Source organism: Stylophora pistillata, chromosome 13, assembly GCF_964205215.1.
Source record: "Stylophora pistillata chromosome 13, jaStyPist1.2, whole genome shotgun sequence".
NCBI lineage: Eukaryota > Metazoa > Cnidaria > Anthozoa > Scleractinia > Pocilloporidae > Stylophora > Stylophora pistillata.
Window position 1 is genome coordinate 22,937,774 of NC_142531.1, and position 13,841 is coordinate 22,951,614.

The 13,841-nt window shown below is 39.5% G+C and overlaps 1 protein-coding gene and 1 pseudogene across 2 annotated transcripts in view; both read right to left on the reverse strand.

Annotated features, from left to right (window-relative positions):
* The window catches only part of LOC111347314 (uncharacterized), a 102,178-nt gene that overhangs the window by 69,069 nt on the left and 19,268 nt on the right, over nucleotides 1–13,841 (reverse strand). The gene's annotated exons all lie outside the window — the stretch shown is intronic.
* Nucleotides 2,464–13,841, reverse strand: part of LOC148718210 (uncharacterized) — a 21,723-nt pseudogene continuing 10,345 nt past the window's right edge. The window contains exons 5-10 of the transcript XR_015994438.1: nucleotides 13,264–13,559; nucleotides 8,204–8,533; nucleotides 7,909–8,059; nucleotides 7,107–7,172; nucleotides 3,653–4,892; nucleotides 2,464–3,233 (exon numbers count right to left, since the gene is read on the reverse strand). The product of XR_015994438.1 is annotated as an uncharacterized LOC148718210 (transcript). The remainder of the gene's footprint in view (nucleotides 3,234–3,652; nucleotides 4,893–7,106; nucleotides 7,173–7,908; nucleotides 8,060–8,203; nucleotides 8,534–13,263; nucleotides 13,560–13,841) is intronic.

Genomic DNA, 13,841 nt, shown 5'->3' on the forward strand with positions numbered 1-13,841 from the left:
ATACAAACAAATTTATAAGTTTAGGCTAAGAAAGAATTTTATTCAGCACCAGTTCAAAATTCTAAAATACACTTTCGTCGTAAATTTCACGGTAGAAACGCAGGAATTCGATGAATAAAAGTCGCATTAAATCTCCTTGTGTCTAGGTAGAAAGAGTCTCATTGACTTCAGCTTTTCGGTGGAAGAAACACCGATTTACACACGCCATTACAGAAAACAAACAAGCAGACTGACAACTCCCGGCCAAAACACATATTTGCATTCACTTACAATTTGACTTTCCGTGAAATTTTAAAACGGAACAGAGGTAAATCTTCGAAGATTAATCGTCGTTGGAAATAAAAATTACTTTCCGTAAGATCTCTAACTGTTTCTCTTTTTACGAGAAAATCGTCGCATGATAATTTAACTCGTGTGTGTTTGTCATACCAGTACTGCTGTTTCTTCAAAAGCGTATGCTTCTTTCTTCTTCAATTGACAGGTGTCACATCGTCACAGTTGCTTATCAAAAAAATGTTTCGGCGAAAACATTCTCTTTGATTTGAATAATGTTTGTTTTCTGTAATGGCGTGTGTAAATCGGTCATTCTTCTACCGAAAAGCTGAAGTCAATGAGACTCTTTCTACCTAGACACAAGGAGATTTAATGCGACTTTTATTCATCGAATTCCTGCGTTTCTACCGTGAAATTTACGACGAAAGTGTATTTTAGAATTTTGAACTGGTGCTGAATAAAATTCTTTCTTAGCCTAAACTTATAAATTTGTTTGTATCTGGCGCATGTCAAACCCATTTGCAGCTTAAAAGTCAAACAGGGATTGTCACTTACTAAATTGGCTTGCCATTAAGTGTTATGATCGCCTTCGTATGAAATTGTTTTTTTTGTTGTTGTCGTTTTACTAGTCCGCGTTTTACTAGTCCGCGTTTTACTAGTCCGCGTTTTACTTGTCCGCGTTTTACTAGTCCGCGTTTTACTAGTCCGCGTTTTACTAGTCTTCGTTTTACTAGTTCGCGCTTTACTAGTCCGCGTTTTACTAGTCCAGTCCAGTCCAGTCCAGTCTGCGAAATACCGTATGCCTGGCAAAAAGCGAACAAGCCGATAAAGATCTGCCTACTTTTTCATAGGGAATGGATTTAACTTTCGATAAAGAACCCAGAGAAAGGGAAAACAAAACAATCGACGGTTTCATCTTGTTTCCCAACTCTAACTTCATTTCCACACATGAATTCACCTGTCACTTTTTGACCAATCTGAGACAAGGTCATTGAAGCATAGCGAATTACTTTTCCGAAACAAAATAAACAACACATTGAAGCGTGGGAGAGGGAATTTCTGCCCATTATACAAAAACTACAGCGTTGAAAATGTTATAAAACAATTGGTTCATACGTATGCTGTGCGTTCATCGAGATATGAAGCACTTGGGAAGTTTGGAGAGCACTCAAGAAGCTAAAGTTGCTCGAGGCTACGCCTCGAGCAACTCTTCCGCATCTTTCGTGCTCTCCAAACTTCCCGCGTGCTTCATATCTCGATGAACGCACGCTGACGTATGAACCAATCGTTAATTGTTGTCTGTTCTATTTAGAATCGCATAGCTTAAAGTAAACACGCGCTCTGATTGGTCAATACGTCAACCAGAAGAGAGGGTATTTAGCGTGGAATCGCACTAACGCATAAAGCGATATTGCTGAAGTGAGTCGCGAGCAATAATTATTGTCACGAACGTAAAAACGTAAATACAACTAGTGCTATGAAAATATGAACAAATATGAACAAATTTATAGAAAACGAATGTCTTCCAAATTTTGAATTGAAATTGAAATTTTTAGAAAATTGGAGGAAACCACTCACGCTCAAAAGTACGAGAAAACGCATAGAAAAAAAATCAAAATGCCAGAGACGAGGGAAGAAAGCCAAACGACAGTTCTCGCCGAGGAAAACCAAACAAGCGTTACTAAAGAAAACCAAAACAGGTATCAATGCCGAAAAAGGTCAAGCATCTTTTCCCGAAATCCAAACCATTGTAGCCTATACAGACGACGAACTGGCCTCTTTTAGATACAACATGGTTTCAAAAAACACTAGACGGCAAATTCACTAATTCGAGTGGTCGTAAAACTGTCATCCAAGCGCTCAGTGATGATTTCGACCCAGTGGAGATATCAGAGCTCACTGGCCACTCCAATCCGGAATCCATATCCAGCTACAGCCATAATCCTCCGGAAAAACAGCGGCGAATGTCGAATAAGTTGGCCGCTTTCAAACCACGCTAAGCACGACAACTACCAACGGCTATTCAAGTCATGTTCTGTAAAACGACAGATATAAGCAAGTATTTGGAAAGTTATAGCCTTCTATACACCGAATGCAAATATGGCGCTTTTGAATTGCCATTGTTCTGGCCAACTCGAAAGCGTACGCTCCTTTGGTCACTGTGCACATTTTACTTTAGACTCATTCATGTAATTTACTGTTTCTTATATATTCTGACTTTTGTAATCTATGGCAATCTCTGCTGTAACCTCTTAAACAAATCACTGTAAAGTTCTCGTGGTAAAACAATTCCTATCATTCTTGAAGCTTTTTTAATCATAGCCGTCAATCAAAGCAGAAAAATCATCTCAAGAAACCGTGGTAAACTTGAGGTAAAAAAATTAATATAAAAAAAAAAAACGCAAACAGCCCGAAGCGCGGGAAAACGTAAGTGACCAAGTCGCGATTGTTTTTGGTTTGTATCTGATTGGTTGAAATTATATTAAAACTGGGTTTGTCACCAGGTGGATACATTAAAAAATATTTGAAAATACAAATTAAGTTACATTGGTGGTTAAAAGCGTTTCTGAAATTAGTAACAATAAAAATGTTCCCGACGTTTCGGTTACAATTACGGACCTTCTTCAGGGGAAGTGAAAGAAAAAATTTATGCATAAGCGCAGATATAAACAAGACGCTGAATCTTAATTAGCGTCTTGTTTATATCTGCGCATTTCTAACAATCAAATTGCACTACGAGGAAATCTATATCAAAACTAACATATTTACATCTAATCTGGTTATTTTATAAAGCCTAATAAAGGTAAACCTTTTCCTTGTTGATGCAATAAAATTAAAAATAAAAAAAGACGTTAATTGTCTAGTTTCTTCGGTAATAAAAAATTCTGACTTGAATCACCATATCGTTCGTTTCTCGGCGTGTCTTCATAGGTTTATTGTCGATGCACTCAGGTTCTACTCTGAAAAGTACAAGATTAATTAGGGATTTAAATCTAAAAATTTAAAGGTTTACAGAATGTAGGTGGATTTTCTAGTAGTGGTGAAAATATTGGTAAAGAGAGATGGTCTAACCGATAGGAAAGAGGAAAAAAAAAAAGAGAAAAATAGAAAGACACAGATGAAGGAGAGAAGGAAGGAGAAAGAGTTAGGAATGAAGAGATTGGCGCACAGATCTATGGATAAGTAAATAAATAAACGAATGAATAAATAAATAGATAAGTGGATGAATTAATAAATGAATGACGAGAAAAATGAGCAAATGGACAATGAAAGAGGAAAAAAAAAAAAACGAAAGTGGCAGAACAAAAAAAGTCATCGCCTCAATTGTCAAGGATTTGAATAAAGCAGGGATGGAAAAGAAAATTAAGAACATGCCTACCAATAGCTTTCCTTCTCATCTCCCTCACAAGAATCTCGCATTGTTCTGTCCAGTTGTACTTCTGTCCATAAACTGCCCGCAGTCCCTGCATCTCGTTTAGACGGTTTTCTCTCTCCTTTTTACGGACACTCTTAATCGCCTTTGACCAGACTTCGGGTTTATCGGAGTTAACTACACAGAGTTCTCCAAATTTTAGCTTCTGCAACGCTTTCGAAAAGCCTGAGTTACGGCCAGCAAGGACAGGCAAACCAGCGGATAAGGCCTCAAGGGCAGTGAGTCCAAACCCTTCTGTTCTTGAGGGCATGATAACCAGATCCATACGACGAAACAGCTGTTTTAATAGATTTCTATCCTTGACATATTCTTTGACAGACAGTTGGTTTTCAGAAATGCCATGCTTGAGAATCTTCGCTGCAACTTCGTCTTGCTTTCCTGGAGCCGCTCCAACAAATGTGAGATGATAGGAATCGTTTTTCAGCTCAGGACTTGCAAACGCCTCAGCCGCAATATCGTAGCCTTTCAGTGTGAAGTCCTCGTCATCACCACGCCCAAACATCAGGACCTGAAACACGTCATTCTCGTTTGGCGACTGCTTTACATCGGTTAGATTTTCCATGATTCCCGGTGTAAATTCTACAACATCTTGCTCTTTGTCAAAAGAGCGTAGATGATTAGAGTAGAAACCCTTCAATTCGGGCCCAACTGGCATGACAAGGTCAGCCATTTTACAGAGACTAACCTCATGCTCGTTCTTTTTCTCACCTTGTTCAACAGCTTTCGGATAGTCATTGTACATACCGAGTTTATCTTGAGCAGTGTGCACCACTTGGACCCACTTGCAGTCATGAGATTCCTTAATAATCTGAGCTTGTCGACCAAGCTTCACACCATGACCAATTACAACATCAATTTCAAGGTCTTTCGGTGGACAAAATAATTCTTCTTGGGGACTGCATGTCTCACGTTGCTTTGCCTTGACAATAGTGACGCCATGTTTTCCAGCTTCTGTTTTTTCTTCCTCTCCACATGCAAAGCTAGGGACAAGGAAAGTGACTTGAACTTGGGGATGTCTTGCTAAATGAATGGCAAGTTCCCTGTTGAAAGTCGACAATCCACCTTTCAGTGAATTCCACTCGTCTGCCAAGATTGTGACTTTCAAAACTTCGCTTGAGCAAATACTTGGATCTGTTACTTCAGGTGCTTACGGTGAGGGAAAAGTTGTGCTGAATTCCGGCCCAACCTGAAATAACATAACCCAGTTAATTATGTAAAAAAGGTTTGTGCTTGTTCATCGTGGTAAAGTGCAATAACAATAAAATACTATCGTTTGTCCGTTTGACCGCATTGTGAGATAAACGATAACACTTTATTATTATTATAACCGAGTTATGGAAATGTGTAATAAATGTCTCATTAGACATTTTGTCATGTAGTATCGCTGAGTATTTTTGCGAGTTTTGCCGTATTTTGACGAGCCCGTAGGGCGTGTCAAAATACAAATATGGGGTAAAATACTCAGCGATACCACACAACAAAACATCTAATAAGAGATTTATTATACAACGCGCCAAATTGTTATTTCAGTGCGGGCGAATTTCGTGGATATTTCTGGAGTACGAATATCGCGTGATATTCGTCCTCGTCTCGCGCGTTGTTTGTACTCTACGAAGCACAGTTGGATAATAAATAAATCTTATTAGACGTTTTGCTGTGTAGTATCGCTGAGTATTTTTACGAGTTGTGCCGTATTTTGACGAGCCCGTAGGGCGAGTCAAAATACAAATAACGAGTAAAAATACTCAGCAATACTACACAACAAAACGTCTAATAAGTTATTTATCATCCAACACGCCAAACTGTTATTTCAGTGCGGGCGAATAACGCGGATGTTTATTTACGGGGATTGCGTGGCAGAAGTATGCGAAGCGGAACGGAATTGGCGCGTTGTTGTGTTGCTGTTTCTATTTTCTTCATTAAATGAAGAAATTTTCTGGTCGTCAAGCTGTTTTTCTTAGTTCGATTCACCTAATAAACTTGGATCTATATTTGCCAACCATTCTGACTCTTCGTCGTCGGAAATATGATTCAAATTGTCCGCCACCTTTTTTTTTTTTTTTTTTTCCGAAACTACAATCCAATTCTTCGCTTGCGCGATGCGAGAAAACCTGTTTAACCAGTACTCGACAATAGACGAGTACAAATACCGCGTGATAATTGTACTGGTCTATGGCGTTATTTGTACTCGTCTAAGTGTAGTTGGATAATAAATATATCTTATTAGACGTTTTGTTGTGTAGTATCGCTGAGTATTTTTACGAGTTGTGCCGTATTTTGACGAGTCAAAATACAAATAACGAGTAAAAATACTCAGCAATACTACACAACAAAACGTCTAATAAGTTATTTATCATCCAACACGCCAAACTGTTATTTCAGTGCGGGCGAATAACGCGGATGTTTATTTACGGGGATTGCGTGGCAGAAGTATGCGAAGCGGAACGGAATTGGCGCGTTGTTGTGCTGCTGTTTCTATTTTCTTCATTAAACGAAGAAATTTTCTGGTCGTCAAGCTGTTTTTCTTCGTTCGATTCATCTAATGAACTTGGATCTACATTTGCAAGCCATTCTGACTCTTCGCCGTCGGAAATATGATTCAAATTGTCTGCCACTTTTTTCTTTTTCGTAACTACAATCCAATTCTACGCTTGCGCGATGCGAGAAAACCTGTTTAACCGGTACTACAATAGACGAGTACAAATACCGCGTGATATTTGTACTCGTCTAGGTGTAGTTGGATAATGTAAACTAAGAACTAACTATTAAGTTCCCTAGTGATTCTATTAGGGTATGCATTCGTGGCCAACCAGTTCACACACCCTAGACTTCTAACAGTGGACTGGCTACAACCCTTCACTGGACTCTCATTATGACTTCCGCTAAGTTTGTCGAAATGTCAGTCACTCTGACTACCGGCAACAATCTTCCCAGGACTACTATAACCTGGACAATCAGACTACACGACAACTTTTAACAAACTGATTCTGTCAAACGCATACTGGAAAGCGCTAATGTTTTCCTGTGGAAAGTCCTATTAATTTCAAATACATTAATGAACTAATAATGACTGCTTCCGTGACACTTTTGGGAGGCGGTTTTCAGCTCATGACCTCATCAAAATCAAATGATCAATTATCATCATTTACTTTTTCGTCGGAGACAAATTTGATAGAAAGTGACTTTGAACAAAAGCTAACTAAGGGCAATGTAAGTAAAGAACATAACACCTGCCATAACTTCGAATAAATCTTATCGTTTGATTCATTAGTAAGGTAAGATCTGGAAGGACATATTTCATATTTCACTGATCGAAAACTAAGGACATCTAAAAGGCTGATTGATTTTTCCAATTTCTTGTAACTATTTTCTGTAATATTCAGAATGTTGCCTTTTTTACCTGATCTTCCCTTTGCTCACGCATGGCTATCTGCGGTGTGGAGGGAAAGTTGCTGAGGGAAGAGCTCTGCAACAGAGATACTCAATTTCTAAGAAAAAATATTTTATCCGACATTTACATCTATCAATTACTTAGCCCTGTCACTAGAAAACGGTTGTCAATTTAGTTCAATTGGCCCTTTATGGATATACCTTACGCCCTATGCCTTGACCAAGCTAGGGCCCCTTACAGCCAATGAGACGTTAGAGAAAATACGATGGAATGGTTGTCGGTCATTTTGAAATAAAACCATTTAACAGCCATTTACATCGGCGACTTTTGCTGCGGCTCTAAGTGCAATTTCTGCTGCGATTTTTTCCGTGACTTCACGAGGACATAGTGTGGTAGCATTTTCCCTTTATTTTCACTGACAATCTGCAAAACTCAGGCTGTAGTTATCTCTCTGATTTGATATCCCATAAAAAGAGTTGGGTAGCTCTGCCGGTAGCAATTTAAGCCTAACTTAACATTGCCAGTAAAAAATAGATGCGACGATAGAAGGGAACGATAATGTAGAAAAGAAGAACAGTAAAGTAGTTAATTGAGAGAGATAACTTAATCTTCTGCGATGCTTTCTAGTCACGCACTTTGCCAGAGCGAGGAGTGTAAAACCGTCATACACGGATGGGGGTACTTTTGAGTGGTTGAATCCTAAGAGTTACACAGCCGAAGGGAAAAAGCTTTAAAAGTTAGTTTCCAAAACTGCTCCTAATCAACATTTACTTCGGCCAGATCAATTTTTTTAATTTCGTATACGACATACCTGATCTGATGAGGCTGGAATGATATGCAGCTTGCACAAAGTTTCCCTATTAAGCTGGTATTGCTCCACTGTGTACAACTCTACTTCCAGGTTATTGCAGTCGCTAATGGATACAGGCAAACTTCTTTCAAAAGGTTCAGTTCCGAGAAACCTGACACAAACAAAGTAAACAAAGATACAATACTAGAGATTTCTTTTTGTTTAGGCAAACTATGTTTCTCATTACGCCTATGCTCCGAGATGGCGGAACAGTGGAATTTACGTTGACTGAGCAAAAATTCAGTAATAAACTAACCTCAAGAAGTTGTCTAGATTTCCTTCTTGAGTCACAGTAAATGCTTCGGAAAGAGACACAGACATTTGATCTTTTTTAGAAAGTGGCCTCAGCGAGTTTCCTCCCCCTCGAAAACAAACGCGATAATCTGAACATAGGTGAGTATGTACTTGACCTATAAGATGGATTGGGAAGCAGCAAAGAGTCAGCAAGTAGTTGCTAGGTTTGCCTGCATCACATACACGAGCTAAAAATCCAGCTTCTTTTACCATGAGTTTTTTGCAGAGATCAAGGACAAAATCCTTGAGGATAACAACGGGTCGTTTAATCCAGTCAATCCAAGGCCAGTACCTATGGGACAAGGACACAAACTTAACAACATCTTTTTAAGGAGTCACCTGAGTAAAGAGTATACATTTTTCAATCACTGATCAACAAATCAGAACGCAAGCATCCTAGAGTTATGAACTAACTGATTAGTCTAGGATGATTTCATTCAACCCAGAAAAAGGATTTAAGTCAATAAGTAAAACTGATATGAACATATTCTCAGAATGAGACAAATGACCCAGTTTGTTTCTACTATGACAACTTGTAATGAAATAAACTTCATTTGACCCGGCCGCCGATGAAAATCGAGGAAAGAATTAACAAATCGGCAGTGGTTTATCGTGGTCTGCACTCTTATTGACAACGATATTCGTCATCACAATGGTCAAAATGTTGTGGACTCACGAGGCGCAGCAGGCTTCGACGAGATTCGAACTCATGGCTCCTAGATATCCTTGGAGGGAGGACAAAACAAATTGCTGTCCCACAATGACATGATTTTTTTGGTAAGCAAGCAATAAGCAATACCGCGCATAGACTTATCAACTCACACCCCGGAAGAGTCGACAAAGGTTTATAAAATCTACTATAGACGACAAATCGGATTAAAAAATGTGGTCGATTTGATGAAAACTACATATTCGTTGATTGGTTGCTTGCTTATTTATTTTCCATCCCTTTTGTTTTTAGTTTTTTGTTGTTCGAAGACGACATATTTGTGCACGCCAAAGTCTCACCTACGCGTGTCTTTTCTCTGATTCCCACGGCCTTTCCTGCGCGAAAGCTTTATAGTTTATTACTAGTTCTGCTTGGTTTCCATTCCTTTTATCTTCAGTCTCTTTTTGTAGTTCGAACGAAGACGACATATTTTTGCACACCAAAGTCTCATATACGCATGCATTTTCCCTGATTACCCACAACCTTTCCTGCGCAAGCGCTTTGTAGTAGTAGTAGTAGTAGAAGTAGAAACTTTATTAAAGTGTCAAAAGAACCGTCTAGCCAGGGAACGAATCCCTTACTAATTTGGGGACACCAATTAGGGGAGAATATACAAACTAAATACAGTAGTAGATAAAATATCTATAGTTAACTTATTAAGAAATTTATAGTAAAAACACACAGAAGTCAAAATGAACAAAGGCTACAGCCTGCGCAGCCATCATCTAAAAGTTCACTTATATTGAGTTGGCGTATCTTGCTTTTAAACGACGTTAGGGTTGTGACGTCCCTGATACTCTTGGGTAGTTTTGTCCATAGCTTAGGCCCTAAATATCTAATAGAGTGCTTGCCATAGGTGACTGTCTCATACCTAGGTATAGAGAAATCTGCTTGCCGCAGATTGTAATTACTATTTGGTTCTTTAAAGATGTTACTTATATATGCAGGGCACAGTTTATGTTTTACTTTATACATAAGTATGCACAGATCCTGTAAGCGACTATTTAGTAGTGTTGGCAGATCTGCCTTCTCTAATAGTTGTTCATAACTAGAATTATTATCCTTGAAAACCGCTCTAAGTCCTCTTTCTTGTAGTCTTTCAAGCTTTCGAGTGTCACTCGCTTTACAAAAATGCCACACTAGGTGACAGTACGTGAGGAATGGTAATATCGCGCTTTTGAATAATATTAACTTAGATTTCATGGGAATTAAATTACGTAGTCTCATTAGAACACCAATTCTCTGGCTGGCTTTTTTACAAATAGAGATTACATGCTCAGAGAAATTTAGCTTAGAATCTAACACTACTCCTAGAAGTATGATATTATCTTTAGTTTCAATCACAACATCATTCACGCAAATATTGCTGTCATTTTGAGTGGAGCCCAAGTTCAAAACTTGGTACTTTTTGAGGTTTCCCGCCAATAAGTTAGAATTGTACCACGTTGTTGCTAAGTTGGCACTATCCTTTAACTGGGAAGTCACAGCTGCCTGGTCTGCTCCTGCGTGGTAAATTTGATGGTCGTCGGCATACATAGACAAGTTCGCTGTTAGGCAGTAGGATAGGTCATTCTGGAAAACATTCCATAACAACGGGCCAAGCGCGGAACCCTGAGGACAGCCACGACTCACGAATCGGCTCGAACTAGCATGACAGCCGATCTTTACTTGATATTTCCGTTCATTTAAGTAGCTGTTTAAAAGTTGAATAACGCTTTCCTGAAAACCGTACGCTTCAAGCTTGTTCAGAAGTAGTGGTGGATGTAAGGAGTCAAATGCCTTTGACATGTCAGTTGAAAGTATGCTTACAACCTGTTTTCGATCCCTTGCCAGTCTCCAATCTTCTACTAAATTGATCAATGTTGTTTCGCAGCTGTGAGCTTTGCGATAAGCGGATGAGTGTTGGTAAATGCGATTACCGAAGCCAGAGTTGATCTGCGCTCCAACCAACTTCTCAAGAACTTTACTTACACATGGTAAGAGAGTTATGGGCCGGTAGTTTTCCTTTGCATTCCTGTCATCCTTTTTGTATACTGGGGCCCAATGCCCATACTTCCATTCGCTAGGCCATGCATTCTTGTTAATACAAGAATTGAACAAGGTGGTTAGTGGAGCGGATAATTCATTAGCACCTATTTTTAAAGCCTTTGAAGGAATTCCATCAGTGCCGGTGGCTTTGTTTATGTTCAGCGAATCAAGAACAGCAAGGACTTGTCCCTGTGTAACCAATTCGATTTCGATGGTCTGAGTGGAATTCCTATTTTCATGTTGTATCCTCTGAACACAAGGATGGTCTCTAAAGTCTTCTATTGACTTTCTTTCAATCGCTGTACCGCCAATGCCATCCGCCAAGGTAGCAAAATGCTCAACCAATTCCTCAGCCACTTGTTGTTGATTCGTTATCATACTGCCGTTTATTTTTAAGTGGATGTCGTTTCTTTCAGTACAGATCTTAGAGCCCAAAAATGGCTTGAAAGTTTTGAAGAACGCCTTGGGATTGATTTTCAAATCGTTTGACTTATTATACCAGTACTGTTTGATGGCGATTCTTCTTTGTTTAGTGGCCTCGTTTCTGGCTTCACGTCGTAATTCCCAATTTTCTGGTGTTTTGTCTTTCAAGTACTTGTCATTTGCTTTGCGTTTAGTTCTAATCGCACTTTTCCAATGAGACGTCATGTAGGGCACATCTTTATCACGCACACGCATTTTTTTCACAGGTGCCACTTCGTCCAGTATATTGTTCATAAGTGCATTCCACACGTAAACTTGATCGTCGACGTCATCAAACAATTGTCCAACGTGCCATGGGGCAGAGGACAAAAGCTGTTTATAATGTTCAGGGTCAAAGTTCTTATAGCTCCTAAATGTGATGACCTTTGGTTTGTTGTGATTTATTTTCTGCTTCAGGACACCGTAAACAAGGTCGTGATCACTTAAGCAAGGATGGTAATTACCAGATAGCTGGAAGCTATCCGGTCTATTAGTGAGAAAAACATCTATTAAACTCTCTGTTATAATTATTCCACGCTTTTCTATTCTTGTTGGCTTAGTAATTAGACATTCAAAACCTTGTTCAACTTCCAAATCGAGAAGCAGTTTACCTTCAGGTTTGTCAGGGCGAAGTCTATTCAGGTTTAGGTCGCCAGTAACTACAACAAAATTTCCGTTCAAGCTTGCCCAGTTACAGACATAACTGAGTTCGCTTTCCAACAGTGTTCGATATTCGCCACACAGAGCTCTCGGGGGACGATAGATGCCAACAATTACCATATTGTCCATATCTGTTTTGATTTCGAAGGCAATTATTTCCAGTGTCTTAAAGGATTTATCAGGTTTAAGCTGTGTCCTGACTAGCGATTGAGATATTAAAGCCATAATTCCACCGCCGCCCTTTTTCCTATCATTTCGGTAGAGGGAGTAGTTCGGAACTTTGAACTGAGCGTTGGGATAGCTCGCGTCGATCTTGGTCTCACTTACGAACATTATGTGGGCGTTGATTTTCTTGATTACTCCGGTCAGTTCTTCAAATTTATTTTGGATGCTGTTAATGTTCAAGTGGGCAATTAAGAAATCCTTATTGTGATGTTTCCTAAAGAGTTCTAGCTGATCGTTTTCAGAAGTAATTTCTGTGACATCTCTATAAAGAAACTGCTCGAAGGCCGTATTTTGAGTTGTTTCCGCTTGATACTCCTCGGCTGGAATTAGTGTATCACCTTCAGAAACTTCTTCAAAGAAGGAGTCCGTTAGTGGCGGTAGAGCACAAGCTGGACAGGTCCAATCAATATCAGGCTGGTCTAAGTAGTACTGGAAAATAGTCCGAGACATATTGAGGCATTTAGCGTGTGACCAGTTACCACATGTGGCACACAAGATGGCGTTTTGGTTGTTTCTAACTGCTTTGTGGCATTCACTGCATGGGTATTTCAACATAGACTTCTTTCCTTTCGGGCCAGGATTTATGGCCACGTCCCCGCACAGAAGCACATCCCTTTCCAGATTGAAGCTGCTTATTCCTTTGACCGTGTGTAGGACCCTCCGTGAAGTAAATCGTTTAGCGCGAGGTTTAAATCTTCTGTGGTTTGTCAAATATGAGACGAATTCAGGTGCAATAAACGTCTTTGAGACGCTTGTAGCCTGGTAAGACCTTAAAAAGTCACCACTTATACTCTCTTGGATTAAAACTGCTGTTCCAAGCAGGAGTACTAGAAATTGTAGCGAGCTCGCCCAGGTCGGTCCAGCCGCCATGACAGTTATCATTACAACTTTGTAGTTTATTTACACGGCTTCTTAAAAGGCCACAAGAGAATATTTACTCTGAAAAGTGATTAACTGTAAACGTCACTGTCCCATTTTCAAGAACCGCTAAGCTTTCCAACTGCTCTGTTATTTCATTCCATTCTGTTTCATCTTCTTCTGAGCTTCGGCAGAATATCCTGACGTCAGTGGCTGAATAATCTGGAAATTTCGGTGTGTCTCCCCGAAGTGTAACGGGGATTGTGAGCCTTGCAGGCGCTAAAAGCTGAACTGGTTGGGATGGTGAAATATGAATAATAGGTCCGGCAACTAGTAATTCTTTCCGTCTATAATCACGCCGTGGAACCTCTTGCACCTTTAAATAAAAACGAAGTTAGAATTAAAAGAAACTGCAGCGTGTGTAATAAAGCAAAGTCGAAAGCTCTCTAATTTCGTAAATAGTCGGTGGGGAATTCGGATGGCACAATTATTTCTCACAAAAGTCGCTAACAGAAGGTACCATCATGCTAATCGTATCCGGCGGGTGGGCTGGTAACTCTGTCGTCGCGTACGAGAATCTTGTCTTCAACTTAACAGCAAAAGCTTAAAGTTAATATGTAAAATATAAGAGAATCGTCTATCATAAGTGATATACAAG